The following is a 15,607-nucleotide window of genomic DNA, read 5'->3' as shown; positions in this document are numbered from 1 at the left end:
AATGCTGCACCTCGAGGGAACTCCACAGCATCTTCAACTACCCACCTAAGTGGCTCATTTGTCGAGTATTTGCATATGTTTCCTCACCAGCACCACCTAAATGGTAAAACTAGCACCAGCACCTCCCACGTTCAGCACCAAGGAAAGCCAGCACCACTCTGCACCTGGCCTGTATGAGCCAGGTCAAGTCAAACCACCTAGTTGATCTTGGACCAGGGACTCACACCAGCTTAACCTCCAGTGGGTTCCCCTGAACTCGACCTGTACGTGACCAAGTGTCACTGTTGTGATTTTTCAGCACCCGTGGCTCCCGAGTTCTGCACAAAGGACAGCCAGGACAACTCTACACCTGGGCCCTATGAGCCAGGTTAAATTGTACTGACTGCTGAACACAGGTCCTGGGACCGGCGTCAGCTTCAACTGTAGTAGTTTCCACTGGACTGGACCTGCAGGTGACCATTTTCACTAGCAGAATTTCCCATTGACCCCCAACGTTATAGTTTGACAACTGTGTATTGCACCAATATATTTTTCCTTCTACAATTCATAGCTCCGCTTATACATACCTGATTGTGTTTGTTTTGGTGTCCAAATTTATATAAAAATCTGTTCTATTTTTATAGATTGGTGTCAAATTTCTTTCTAGTCGGGTCATATACTTATGGTCATGTTGGTGCTTTGACATGCTTACCACATGTTCCTCAGAGCCTGGCTGCTCTGTACTGCACTACCAGGATTGCACTAAGGATTTATTAGTGTGAATCCAAAGGATCCTGTTTGGGGTATTGTGAGAGTATTGCATAGTGAGACCTAACACTGCATAATACTCCACTTTGCTACAGCAAGCTTTGTGCTATGCTGTTGTGTTAAAACTGGTGTGTACTGAACGTCAGGAGGGCCATGTTCATGACAGAGCTTGACGTAATACTGATAAAATAAAGTTAAGCACAATGAGTCTAAACTGAATTAATTTGTACAGCTATCAATCCTTGTGAATGTCTCACATGGTTCTGGCCACATTGGACCTATATTGGACAGGATTGTTTTAAGACATCCACTTAACAATGGCTTTCTTCCCTTTTATGTCACTAGAAATGAGTTCTTGCTTCTTGGTACTGTATTAATAAGGGAACAGCGCAGTTCACTCATTGACCATAATCATGAGATGTGTAGGTTGATATTACTACAGAATGTTTTCATGTGAGAAAGCCTTTCCGCTCTGTTGAATCTGTTTCTGTATCCAATTTAAAACCAGGCAGAAACACCAACATAAAACATGTGTATTTTTGTATGCAATTTCATCACATGCAAAAAAAGCGCTTGGCATACAATTGCATGGCAGGGAGAGGGAGGGATGGCACAGAAAGTGGGAAGGGAGGGAGGTGTGTGGCCAGGTATTTCTCTTCAGATTCAGGTAGGTGTGAGGGTAAAGTTAGAGGCTGACAGAAAACAAGGTACTTTTTAAATTCGGGGAAGGGAGGGTAAATACAGATGGCAGATGTTACATATTTATTTTAATATATATATTTTGGGGGTACGTGTAGAGAGGATGATGGGGATGCGTGGCAGGAGAAAGATTTTTTTTAAGTTAGAAGTGCAGAGTATAATTATAAAGAATTGCAAGTGACTAATGGAAGGAGGCCAGGCTTTTCTTTTTATTTCTGGGAGGGGAGGCCAGGATATGTTTATATCCCCAATACTCCACAGTCCCTCTGCATCAGTAGGAAGCAGAGGCAGATAATTTTGGAGATCATACTCACCATAAAATGATAGATGGTAAAAACTAAATAAAGGCAATATTTTAACCTTAGGGATCTGAGGGACGTTGTAGACCCCAAGGACCCCAAGGAGTTCAAGAATTTCCGGCCCATCTCCCTGCTCCCATTCCCTGCGAAGGTCATTGAGAAAATAGTCAACACACAACGGACCCGCTACCTCGAAGACAACAACATCCTCGACCCCTCCCAGTCCGGATTCAGATGGAACCACCGAACCGAGACCGCTCTCCTTGCCGCCACAGACGACTTCAGAAGCCAACTCAACAGTGGAGAAACATCAGCCCTCATCCTCCTAGACCTGTCAGCCACCTTCGACACAGTCTGCCACCACACTCTGAAAATCTGCCTCCACGGAGCGGGGATCCAAGAGAAAGCCCTTGACTGGACCACATTCTTCCTCTCCGGCAGAACCCAGAGAGTCCGCCTCCCCCCTTCCAATCCGAAGCCAACAACATCATCTGCGGCGTACCCCAGGGTTCATCCCTCAGCCCAACGCTGTTCAATATCTACATGGCCCCCCTCGCACAAGTGGCCCGCCAACACAACCGCAACATCATCTCCTACGCCGACGACACCCAACTCATCCTCTCCCTCACCAAGGACCCACACACCACCAAAAACAACCTCCACAAGGGCATGAAGGCTGTCGCCAACTGGACGAGAGACAGCCGTCTGAAACTGAACTCGACTTGTGGTGGACAACCTCACTGGGGAGCCCACCAACACCATCTGACCACGCACGCAACCTTGGCTTCATCCTCGACTCATCCCTCGCCATGTCAAAACAGGTCAACGCCATCTCCTCCTCCTGCTACAACACCCTCTGCATGCTTCGCAGGATCTACAAATGGATCCCAACTGAAACGAGAAAAACAGTAACACAGGCCCTTGTCAGCAGCAGGCTCGACTACGGCAACGTACTCTACGCAGGCATCCCGTCCAAGCACCTGCAACGCCTCCAACACATACAAAACGCCTCCGCCCGACTTATCCTCAACATACCCCGCCGCAGCCACATCACCCCCCACCTGAGAGACGTGCACTGGCTCCCCGTCAACAAGAGGATCACCTTCAAGCTCCTCACCCACGCACACAAAGCACTCCACAACACCGGAACAGCCTACCTGAACAACAGACTCAGCTTCTACACCCCCACCCGACAGCTCCGCTCTTCCAACCTCACCCTCGCCTCCGTCCCCCACATCCAACGAAAATCCTCCGGCGGCAGATCCTTCTCCTACCTCGCCGCCAAGACCTGGAGCACCCACCGACCGCCCTAAGAAAGATCCAAGACCTGCTCACCTTCAGAAGACACCTCAAGACCTGGCTCTTCGAGCAGTAGCAGCAGCCCCCCCACCTTACCCAGAGCCTTGAGACCCTCGCGGGTATGTAGTGCGCTTTACAAGTATAATGATTGATTGATTGATTGATTGACTGACAACTTGAGCTTTCCACTCATTGTAATTGTCTATTTGATGTCTCTCAGAATCCCTTAGTGAAACACATTCATGCATTTCTGTTATTTACTTTCACCCATTACTAATACTACAGTACATATCACACTTTGACATGGTTTGCAATTAACAGCTAATAGCAAATGTTACTAACACTTCTGATAGGCCAAGTTCAACATGCAAAGCCATTAGGGATTTTTTTTGTGTAAGATGTATGCACATGTTGTAAAGGCTGCAAGTTGATATATTATTTTTAAATACACAAACAAATAATGCACCCATATATACACAAACAATACGCATAGACAACAAACATTGAACATACTGGAAGCCGGCAGTTACAAGTGGTAGCCTGACAGAGAGTGCATGGGGAATTACCACCAGAGCATGTGGCAAAACGTTCCTCTTATTAAAAGCAACACGAGAAACAATGTATCACTGTTATTTATTAGGTAACCACACTCCAAATTAACAATACACACCAGATCAATGAAATTAAATACAAAATCTGAAACCTAGAAACAAAATGCCAATCTTGAACACACACCATTAGCTACAATACAGTATCCAGCAGCAGACAATAAACACAATCAACGCCTACCCAGGCTAACTTGTATCCAGCACCATGCAGCAAGCACATATTAACCCTACATACATGGTACATGGAACACAATATGTGATCCAGCAAGTTCCTATCCAGCTGAAACATGTGGATGCAGCCTAGTGCTAAAGCATCCTACCATCTCCTAGGTGAAAGAGAAGGGGCAGGCTCATTAGGAGATGCATTAACTCCCTATACACAGTCTACATTATCACAACATATAGGCGGAAAATGGACATAGCCAAGAACCTCTTGAATGCCACTGAAGATGCACTTGAGCCTAGCATAAGCGCTGGAACTCTAATACCACCCCATCCCATGAACCTACTGGGTTTGCTGTATTTTGTAGCCACTAGCAGATAGCAGGGCTCAGTAGAACACATTCATGCTTTGTTGCAGATGACTTTCTGTAGGGTGATGAACCATGCAATGAGCGATTATGCACATATCAATGCTGGACTCTCATACTGAGTACAGCTATGTGCTACTATTCCAACAATGGCCACAGTGAATTTGGGCTTGATTTAGATTTTGGAGGATAGGTTACTACGACACAACAGTGACGGATATCCCATCCGCCAAAATCTAAATCTTATTATGTTCTATGGGATTTAGATTTTTGGCGCACGGGATAGCCATCACCGTTGTGATGGAGTGACCCATTTGTCAGTATCTAAATCAGGTTATTTGTTTTCTATAGGGGATGGTCATTAATGGTACAAGAAATGTAGCAAATGTTACTTTTAATAAGAAATGTGTCACCCAAGTAAGTTCTGGTACATCACCATCTTATAAGAATGTTTTGCATTGCACCTGTAACACTCATTCGTCCATTCTCTGGATGGCTCTGTTTGTCGCTGACACCATCAGCTCGTACGCCCTCACCTCCACAAACTATATCCTCCTCGGTGATTTCAACTTTCACTAGGAGAACCTTCAAGACCACAACTCAAGCTCTCTCATAGACAACCTCACCAACCTCGGACTCAAACAACTGGTCACCGCACCCACCCACTCAGCAGGACACACGCTCGACGCAATTTTCACCTCAAACCAACACATAGCCTACTCCCAGACCACCAAACTCCACTGGACTGACCACCACTGCGTCCACTTCTCCTTCACCAAACCCCCCACACTCCACCATCAACACACCACACCCTACCGCATGTGGGACAAGATCCCCACAGGACGCCTGAACTCCCAACTGGCTCACAACCTCCCACCCCACACCAACGACCCCAATGCAGGAGCACACAACCTCTCTAAATGGATCACTACCTGCGTAGACACACTAGCCCCCTCAGAAAACACATCGCTACCTGCAACATCAAGAACGCCCCATGGTTCACCTCCGAACTCCAAGATTCCAATCGCAAAATCCGGCAAGCAGAGAAAATATGGCGACAAGAACCCTCTACAACCAACTTCTCCACCCTCAAAACTACCATTCGCACCCATCACCAACTCATACGCACCACCAAAAGAGATCACTACAAGACACGCCTTGACAACAACTCCCAAAACAGCAAAGAACTCTTCACCATCATTAAAGAGCTAGCCAAACCCAATGCCAGCAACATAGACCCCACACACACACAGCCCCTATGTGACGCCCTCTCCAACCACTTCCACCACAAAATCCTGGACATCCACAACAGCTTCCTACCACACACACCCACCACACACACACCCCGCACTCACCCAACTCAACCCCCACGCATGACCCCCCCACCACACTCACCATCTGGGCCCCCACCACACACGAAGAAACCGAAAAAACCATGAACGCCATCCACTCCGGATCCCCCTCCGACCCCTGTCCTCATCGCATCTACAACAAAGCCAGCCCAACCATCGCCCCCATAATCCGCGACATAATCAACACCTCTTTCGACTCCGCCACCTACCCAGACCCCTGGAAGCACACAGAAATCACTGCTCTCCTAAAAAAAAAACAAAGCCGACCTGGAGGCCCTCTCCAACTATCTCCCCATCTCCCTCCTCCCTTTCCCCGCCAAGGTTGCCGAGAAACTAGTCAATGCCCGCCTATCCCACTTTCTCAAAGAAAACAACACTCTTGACCCCTCACAATCTGGGTTCCGCAAGAACCACAGCACGGAAACCGTCCTCATCGCATGCACTGACGACATCAGGACCAAAGTCGACAAAGGCGAGACCGTCGTACTCATCCTCCTAGACCTCTCCGCAGCCTTTGACACTATCTGCCACCACACACTCTGCACACGCCTCCACAACACAGGAATTCACCACAAAGCCTTAGACTGGCTCACCTCCTTCCTCACCGACCGGACCTAAAGAGTCTGGCTTCCACCTTTCCACTCCACTGCTACCAAGATCATCTGCGGAGTCCCCCAAGGGTCCTCCCTCAGCCCCACACTCTTCAACATTTACATGATACCCCTAGCCACCATCCTCCGACCACTCAGAATCACTATCCTCTCCTACGCAGACGACACCCAACTCATCCTCTCCCTTACCTGCAACCCCACCACCGCCAAAACCAACCTACACGCTGCTCTCCTCGACACCGCCAACTGGATGACAACTAACCACCTCAAGCTTAACTCCAACAAAACCGAGATCATCATCTTCGGCCCACATAAAACCATATGGGACGACTCCTGGTGGCCCACCGCCCTAGGCCCCGCACCCACCCCCGCTAACCACGCACGCCACCTCGGCATCACACTGGACCCCTCCCTCTCCATGACACAGCAAATCAATGCACTAACATCCTCCTGCTTCCACACACTACGCACTCTAAAAAAATCCTTCAAATGGATTCCCCCAGAGACCAGGAAGACAGCCACCCATGCACTCATCAGCAGCAGACTAGACTACGGTAACACCCTCTACACCGGCACCACACTCAAACTCAAACGCAAACTCCAGAGAATCCAGAACACAGCTGCACGCCTCGTCCTTGGCCTACCCCGCCACGAACGAATCTTACCACACCTCAAATCCCTTCACTAGCTCCCCATTGACAAGAGAATCACTTTCAAGATCCTCAACCACGCACACAACTCCCTCCACAACACCGGCCCGACCTACCTCAACGAAAGAGTGAACTTCCACACTCCCACCCGCAACCTCCGATCAGCCGACCTCACACTAGCTACAGTCACCCGCATCCAACGAACCACCACAGGAGGCAGGGCCTTCTCTTACCTCACCCCCACAACCTGGAACTCCCTCCCCACCAACCTCCGTAAAACCAAAGACCTCCTACTCTTCAGAAAAAAACCTTAAGAAATGGTTGTTCGAACAGTAACCCCTCCCTCACCCCCCCCCCCCCCTCACCCCACAAGCGCCTTGAGACCCTCACGGGAGAGTAGCGCACTCTATACATTTTTTTGATTGCTTGATTGATTGATTGTCAACTGATGCCCTTGCTGGTGGCACCTCTACTGGAGGCAACAATACAAAATTCCCTTCTGTGTTTATACAGTGCCATGTGCTTCTCTTGTAACCGTAGGACCTTAAACCCCCATCTATTACAGTAAAACTTAGTTGGCTTCGTTGAAAAAAGGCAAAAAAATCTGTACACATCAACGAACAATATAGTAATATATTTCAAATAAATTCAAATAAACTCTGTCTCCCTGTGTTACTATAAAATCAGTAATTTATTTTTGGGTAAAAAGAAACATATTAAAAATACATTTGTAGATTAAAAACATTACAATACATTCATACTTCTCACTGTACAATTTCGAAGGTGTATTCATATATCAAACCATGTACAATCATATTAAAAACATCAATAAAAGATCTTGATTTTTTTAATATGATTGCACATGGAATGATATATGAATAGGCCTTCGAATTTGTAGTATATGTTTAGTAATCCACATTTGATTGGGGTTTAAGGTCCTACAGTTACAAGGGAAGCACATGGCTCCGTATGAACACAGAAGGGAATTTCGTTTTGTTTCCTTAGTGTGAATTGCCCTGCCCCTTTTGTGTGGTTAAGGGTGACTCTTGTGTGCTTTTAGTTGGGCACCTGTACCTGAACCAGTGCATGGGATGAAGCCCACAACCAACACCCAGACATGCAACACTAGTAAGCATACATTTAGACTGCTGAAGGTCTGCCAACAAGGCCTTCACCAGACTGGTGGTGGCTGCTTATATGCATCAGATAAGGTGTTCACAGCTATATTCCTCCCCTGCCTGCTGGAAAGTAACAAAGTCAGTCATTATGTGCCAATGCAAAGGGAGGTGGTTGAGGCAAATAAATTGAGGCCAATGAATACCCAAGTTATGACAAAGAAGATGAACAGGTGGCTCCAAACACCGTAGGAAGCCAGTGCTGCTGCAATCAGGAAATACCTTATCAACAATCACTATTGATCATATGCACGTCACGAGATGGTCTTAACTTGAAACAAAACTGAAGAGTTACTTTTATACTTTTACATACTTTCGTTTCAGCGCCAGATACAGATGTCACTTAAGGGTGCTCAAGGTGTGGGAAATGCCTTTGCCTACTTTGTATGGGATTTCCACCAAAACAACGCTTGTTACACACTGTTAGGAACATTCACTGACACCAGTAAAGCGTAAAGACCAAGTTCACCCATTGGTGTCTTGGTGCTAAATAGCCAAATATTTATTGTTATCCAACTCAATGGTACTCATTTTATTCATGTAGGGAGGGTGAAAGATTGAGGGAACCTGCCAACAATTTAACCTGTGACCACTAGCTCAAACACAGATCCCTGCAGTGGATGCTTGACTCCACTGAGCCACCAAAAGACAACACATACATTTACTCCTTTGCACAATACACCTTTTTTCGAGGTGTAGATTAGACTTTTGTGCGCGCTCACTCCTGTGCTCTAACACGTATATCACAGACAGTTGTATACATACACTGCAATCTTGAACTACAGCACCCTCTGCTATTCTGTTCATAAAGCAAAAGTACTAAGATTAGGAGAAAAAAATCCAAACCATGAGTTGATAATAAACAGAATTAAAAAAGTTTTGTCTCTCTGAAAGATATACCTACATCTAGTAATTCATTTGTTTGAGTCCAAAAGATAATGTATTCAAGATGTTTTAATCTTGTAGCATTTTAACATGGTGAGGGACAAATCATAAGCCAGCAGGCTTAAGGCCTGCCTGCACAAACTTTATATTGGTTTACAAAACAGAATAAACAAGCAAGGTCAAATACAATAGATCTGGCATTGGATTCCAGTCTCCCGACTTTGCCAATGTTTGTTTTGTTTGGTTATGGTTATTGTAAAACCTTATTGTCAAGGATGCTGATGGGCACTCACCAACAGAAAAAAAGCTAAAAAACAAAAATATGTTTTATTGTCAAAAAGCTCACATTAGAATAGTGGCCCCTGGCCCTGAAAGGAATTACTGTGTGTAGATGTGCACCTTGTGAATGAGCAGAATTTAGCCAACCAAACGGAAGAAACAGCAGATTCACATGAACTATTAAGATTGTCAAGGTGGGTGAAAGGAGACCAGAAACTTTTTTTCAGATTTGAGTGTGTGTGTGGGTAAAGATAAAGAGGGGTAGGGGTTGGAGGCAAGAAGCAAGGTAGTTTTTTCAATTGGGATAGAGGAGGAGAGGGTAATGGTAGTTAGCAGAAGGCAAGTTATTTGTTTTAACATTTGTTTTGATTGTTTTGACAATCTTCTGTGCCATCCCCCACTCTTCCTACCCAAAGCTGTTCTATCCAATCGCAGGTTGAGAGCAGAGAGCTGGTACCACACTGACACTGGCTCTCTGAGAGCCGCTGGGAAGTGAGCCATGGTTTCCCCTGACATTTGTTTTCGGAGTCTGGTGGGTTTGGGTGGCAGGACGCCAGCCATTTGTTTTGTACTTTGAGTGATCAAATTATCATTGGAAAGGATTGTGTTGATAGGTACCAATAGGCCAGGCTTTGCTTTTATGCCTTTGGGAGGGGAGGTCAGGGTATGTGCGTCTCACCAATACGTCACAGTCCGGGAATGTCCTGAACAACGACTCCCTAACAACAATTACATTTACAATGCAAGCGTAACAATGCTTGCTGGAACAACGCATGCCTTTTTTCTCTGCCTTAACCACACATGTGCTGAACTACGTATACGCGAGGTTAAGGCCGAGAAAAAGGCAGAGTGGATTGGGAGAGGACATGGTGAAGTAAGTGGGACAGGGTTGGGGGTAGTTTTTAGGGGTAGGGATGGATTAAGGGCTTGGGGCAAGGGTGGGGAGATCGGGGTAGTTTTGTTTTTAGAGGTGGGGGTCGGTTGTTTTTTGGGCGAGTGGGGGGGGTCCAGTGACGGTTTTAGGGCTCAGGGTGGGTGGGGGTATCAGGGTAGTTTTGCTTTTAGGGCCAGGGGTTGGGGGGGATCAGGGTAGTTTTGTTGTACGGGCGGGGTGGGGGGTTGGGATAGTTTGGTTTTTATGGGCAGGGGTGAGGGGTCGGGTTAGTTTTGTTGTTGGGGTGGAAGTGGGGTGTTGGTTGTTGTTAGGGTGGGTGGGGGATTGGGGAAGGTTTTAGGGCTCAGGGTTGGTGGGGGTATTGGGGTAGTTTTGTTTTTAGGGGTGGGGCGGGGATCGGGGTAGTTTTGTTGTTAGGGGTGGGGTGGGGGGTTGGGGTAGTTTAGTTTTTAGGGGTGGGGTGGGGGATCGTGGTAGTTTTGTTGTTAGGGGCGGGGTGGGGGGTTGGAGTAGTTTAGTTTTTAGGGGCAGGGGTGAGGGGTTGGGTTAGTTTTGTTTTATGGGACGGGAGCGGGGTGTTGGTTGTTTTTAGGGAGGGTGGGGGTTGGGGAAGGTTTTAGGGCTCTGGGTGGGTGGGGGTGTCAGGTTAGTTTTGTTTTTAGGGATGGGTGGGGGATCAGGGTAGTTTTGTTTTTAGGGGCAGGTGTGGGGTTCGGGGTAGTTTGGTTTTTGGGGGCAGGGTCAGAGGGATCGGGGTAGTTTTGTATTTAGGGGCGGGGTGGGGGATCGGTTGTTTTTAGGGCGGGTGAGGGGTTGGGGAAGGTTCGCAATTGTTGTATATTTAATGTCTTTCAGAACCAATCAGAGGGAAACATTCCTGCATTCCTGTTGTCCATTGTCATCCTTCTTTAATGCTACATATGTATCACTTTGACATGGTTTGTGATTAAACAGTAATAGCAAAAGTAACTAAGGCTTCTGATAGACCAAGTTCAATACACAAGCCAATAAGGATGTTTTGTTAAAGATGTGTGGTAACGCTGCAATGGCTGCAAGATGACATTTGATTTTTTATGCCAAACAGGTAATACACACACATGGCACCAATGTACATACAAACAATACAAGAAAACACAAATATTAACACAAAGACGCACATTGACAAAAGAGAGAGAAATGTGTGCAGTACGACAAAACTCACAGAGGCACATGCAAACCCAGGTGGATGTTTGATGGACGCTCGAGTGAACTGATGCTAGTGTGGCTGCATACACTGATAACAATATGCGTGGAAGCCTTTGTATACAAACAACAGTTGTGTGAATGGGTGTGAGTGCACAGCTGCATTGATGAAAATATGGCTGAGCGTTGATTGGATCAGTAATGGGTGTGAGTGATTGGGTGAATACTTGCTTTTTGATAGCACTACATGGATGAACATTCAGATGATCTGACTCTAAAGAAGTGGTTTCTGAAGGTATCTTCATAACTGTTCCCCCTCTATCACACACCCCCCCATTTAAGCCGATGACTCAAGTTGCTATCGTCTTCAGTGGTATTAACAAAGTTAAAAAGCTTCATTAAAAAGCCAGGTTTTCAGACTATGTTTAAAAGATCCAAAATCCTTAATAGCACGAAGTTTCAGGGGAAGAAAATTCCAGCCCCACGGTGCAATTGCGAAAAAGGAGGTACTGCCCCATCTCTTCCTCTTTTCCTTAGGCACTACTGCTAACAGTGCGCCCCAGAGTGTAAGGCTCTGGATGGACAGTAGTGCAAAAGTCGGATGGGGCCTAATCCGTACAACGCTTAATGGGCTAGCACCAATCGCTTGAATGTCACTCTTGCCCTGATGAGCATCCAGTGCAATTCTTCAAGATGAGCCGGGAAGGAAATATTCCTCGAACTGTTGAGCAGGAGTCAGACTGCTGCATTTTGCACCAACTGGGGTTTCTATAGGAGATACCCAGGGACACACCATTATAATGCATTAGCATAATCCAGCCAAGATGTAATTAGGGCATGGATACCAGTCTTCTGGGAGAAGGCTGGTAAAAGGGGTAGGAACTGTATCAACAATCAAAGGAGGCCAAAACTGGTCCCGACTGCACTCTCCACTTGTTTCTTAAAAGACAAACTGTTGTCAAATTTTACTCCGCAATTCCTAACCACTCTGGTGGAGGTTGGAGGAGAAGGGGCAAAACTAGGCCAGATCTCACCACCCCACAGAGAGGGGGGACCCAAAGACCAAAACCTCTGTCTTACTTGTGTTACACTGGAGATTACTGCCGTGCAACCACTGGAACACCATAGACAAACATGCTTTAAATCTAATTAAAGGCAAAGCATTAATTGCAGAGAAAAAAAGATACTCATTTTGTGGCTGGACTGCAGAACGTGAAACGAGGAAACCTGAGATCAATCCTGGCTTTGCTTCCCACTTGACCAAATTGTGTGATCTTAGGCAAATATTTTATTTCACCGAAACTTCTTTTTTCTTCATTATCCTCTATAGGAGCACCTTCAAATAAGTGAATTCTGGTTGTGTGCTGTACAAAAACCTCTTCTGTTTGAATTAATAGACTTTAATGTTGCTCCATGTACAATAGGAATCTAGGCCACATAATGGGCACATGACAACTGACTCACCTCTTACACAAATAGCGTTGTCATGCTCATCTTCAATGGAGATGTTTCCAGGTTCATGATTAAAAATCAGGGCCAGTCCAGCCCTTTATTCCACAAGGAGTCGGTTTTGAAAGCCCAGGGCCACTTCTGGTGCCTCCACAGCACAATTCCTAACAAAAGAAGTGGGGGGACTAACGAAGGTAGGCAGTATGCAAGTCACATAATGGCACCTGACACCACATGTGACATCACAGGAAGTGGCATCACCACCCATGACCTCACAGAAAGTGCGATCACAAGCAGTGAAATCAGAACTTAAGACGTCACACATGTTTAGCAGGTCTATCAGGAGCACATTTGAGTACATTACAATAGTTAACAAATGAGATTTTGTGTCGGGTTGTGTTGACAAAGTGACACAACTCCAACGCAAAGCCTGAGCATCGACTGACACATTTATGTTTTAAAACTCTGCCACAGAGATATTGTAACAAAGAGAAATGCAGCAGTAAATCTGTTCTGCTTAATTGGTTTCAAAGTCTGCATTTCAAAATGTCCTATGGGGTTAAAACACCAGCTACATAGATCTTTGTGAGCACGGTAAATATCAGGGAATAATAATAATGATAAGGTGACAATGGAGGTTAATGCACTTGCTGGGCAGATCTGTGTTTCCAGTTTTGAATCAAAGTAGCATAGAGGGTTAATATGTCTCATGCAAAACGTATCACGTAACACACAGATTACACATTTTGATTTTATGCATATGGTTAAGTGGGTTACTGCTTTTAACACAGAGATCCTTCTGTTACGAGTTCATATGTTGAAATCCTTCTAATATAGCACAGTGAGCTATAAAGGACCTGTGGCTTCTACACCTGGCAACCCTCACCCTTTACATTGACTTACACACATATGATTTATTGTCAATGTATAATGTGTACTTGTGATGTAAAGCACTCCGACAACCTGGATTGGAATGAGTAGCACTGAAAAAGTAATAAAAAAATAGTCGTATTTAAATTTGTATTTGTGTAAGTACTGGGACAGACCAAAACATCTGACATTCTTACAGTGTATGCCTATCTCATATATACAGGTACTGAAAAAAGCCAAAAGCATGCTTCCCTTTAGGAACCCCTTTGTTTCCCTCAATTGCATTTGCATCTAGCTGTGAGGCTCCAGAGAGCTCCTAGCCAGGATACTCAAACAAAAGGAGGCCTGATGGTCCCTTAAATCTGACCTCTTTTTGGCCAAGCTGGAATATAAAATGACAAAGCCCTCTCACCTGCACGTAGATGCTCAGAACATAAGCAAACAATCTGCATGTGCTGCTGAATGTGTGCTGATGTTTGAAAATTACACTAGGATGAGTTCAGCATATTTTTGTGGGGCTGAACTTTTTGTCAGAGTGGTCTACCAACGTGTACCCTCGACTTGTGCCCTGGGTGCCTCTATTACTTTCTCCAGCTCCCTAAGGTTAATTGCAGGAAGCCTGTGGGAGGCGTTATGATAGAAAGACAGGGTGGGGAGATAGAGAAAAAGCTATCAGAGAAGGAGACAGGCGAGTGAGAGAGAGGGAGAATCTAAATCAGGCAGGTGAACCTTTTTCTTGGTGGTATATATGGAGTACCCATACTGCCAAGATATACATCAGGCCTTTAGTCTGTATTGCAGGAGCACAATCAATGGGTGCTCTTGGTGAGCACAGTTACACTTTAAGGCGCTGATGCCCACACACACACACCCTGCTATTGGTGCAAACGTCCATATTCATCTTTTGCTAGACAAATTCTCCTCTCCTGGTGAAAACAGACTGTCAGCTCCTATAGCTTTGTACTTAACCGCGCACCTGACCAATGATTTAGGCATCTAATACTCCATTTCTGGTGCACACAGAGCCTCGAGTGCATACATACACACCCACAAATGTACGTGTGCGCGTCACACCCTCAGCTCCTGGTTCTCAGGCATTCTTGTTGACCCTTCATACAGCTCCAGGTTCACACACGTTCAAAGGACAAATGCTCACCTCCTGGTGCACATTCCGGCGTCTGGTGCACAGACAGAGGCCAGGTTTACCCTACACTCACTCGGCTCCTGGTGAACACATCCGCCCAGCTCTTGTATAGCACATCCTCAAAAGGTAGGCAAACATGCTCGCAGGTACCTGTGCGCAAACTCCCATCAAACCTCTGTGCCCATCACGCGCTGCTGGTACTGCAGCCCTGGCACATACTCGGTCCCTCCCTAGATCGTGCTTCAGGCGCTCTACAAAATAGATTCCTTCAATTTACAACCTAGGGCAGGCATCCCCGCTCACCTGTGTCCTCACCCTCTGGGCAATCCATTCATAGGCTCTGTCTGAAGACAGACGGGCGCATGAGCCCGAAAGCGGCAGCAGCTGTCAACCTCTGTTTACAGCGCAATCGAGCCTGGCGTCACCAAGGACAACCAGGCCCGCCCCTTATCACTAACCTGGTCGCTCTCCCACAGATCCCGCCCCTCCCAATGAGTGATAGTTATATTCGCTAATCCACCACCTCGCCGCGTTCTTCGCGCTGTGCGATTGGTTTTCTTTAGACAATGAGACGTTTGGACGTTGTCCTAACTGCTAGGGCTTTCGAGCTGTAGTTTGGGATTTGATAGGCATCAGGCGGGTTCTCGAGATGATGGGTTAGTGCTGTGAGTGCTCAGTCTATTGCCTGTCTTGCTTAATTTGTAGGTGGTTTCGTGATTTAAGACACATGCAGGTAATTAATCCACAGTAGTGAGGGGGTGAAGTGAGGTTCATCAACTCTGTAGCTATCCCGTCTTATTGTCAAAATGCGATTTGCTCGTTAGCACCTCACGTTCTCTCAACAAGGCAACTTTTGGTACCCTGAGGTCGGTAATTTAGATTTTTTGGCACGTAACTTTGCGTATTTTACAGTAGTTCTACCAATTCCAAAAT

The 15,607-nt window shown here is 46.2% G+C and overlaps 1 protein-coding gene across 1 annotated transcript in view; it reads right to left on the bottom strand.

Annotated features, from left to right (window-relative positions):
- Positions 1–15,129, bottom strand: part of LNX2 (ligand of numb-protein X 2) — a 200,065-nt gene extending 184,936 nt beyond the window's left edge. Inside the window, exon 1 of the mRNA XM_069202212.1 lies at positions 14,978–15,129. The gene's annotated coding sequence lies outside the window, so the exon portion shown is untranslated. The remainder of the gene's footprint in view (positions 1–14,977) is intronic.
- Positions 15,130–15,607: the final 478 nt, after the last annotated feature.

Source organism: Pleurodeles waltl, chromosome 8 (assembly GCF_031143425.1).
Source record: "Pleurodeles waltl isolate 20211129_DDA chromosome 8, aPleWal1.hap1.20221129, whole genome shotgun sequence".
Lineage (NCBI taxonomy): Eukaryota > Metazoa > Chordata > Amphibia > Caudata > Salamandridae > Pleurodeles > Pleurodeles waltl.
This window is presented reverse-complemented; position numbering and strand designations above follow the sequence as displayed.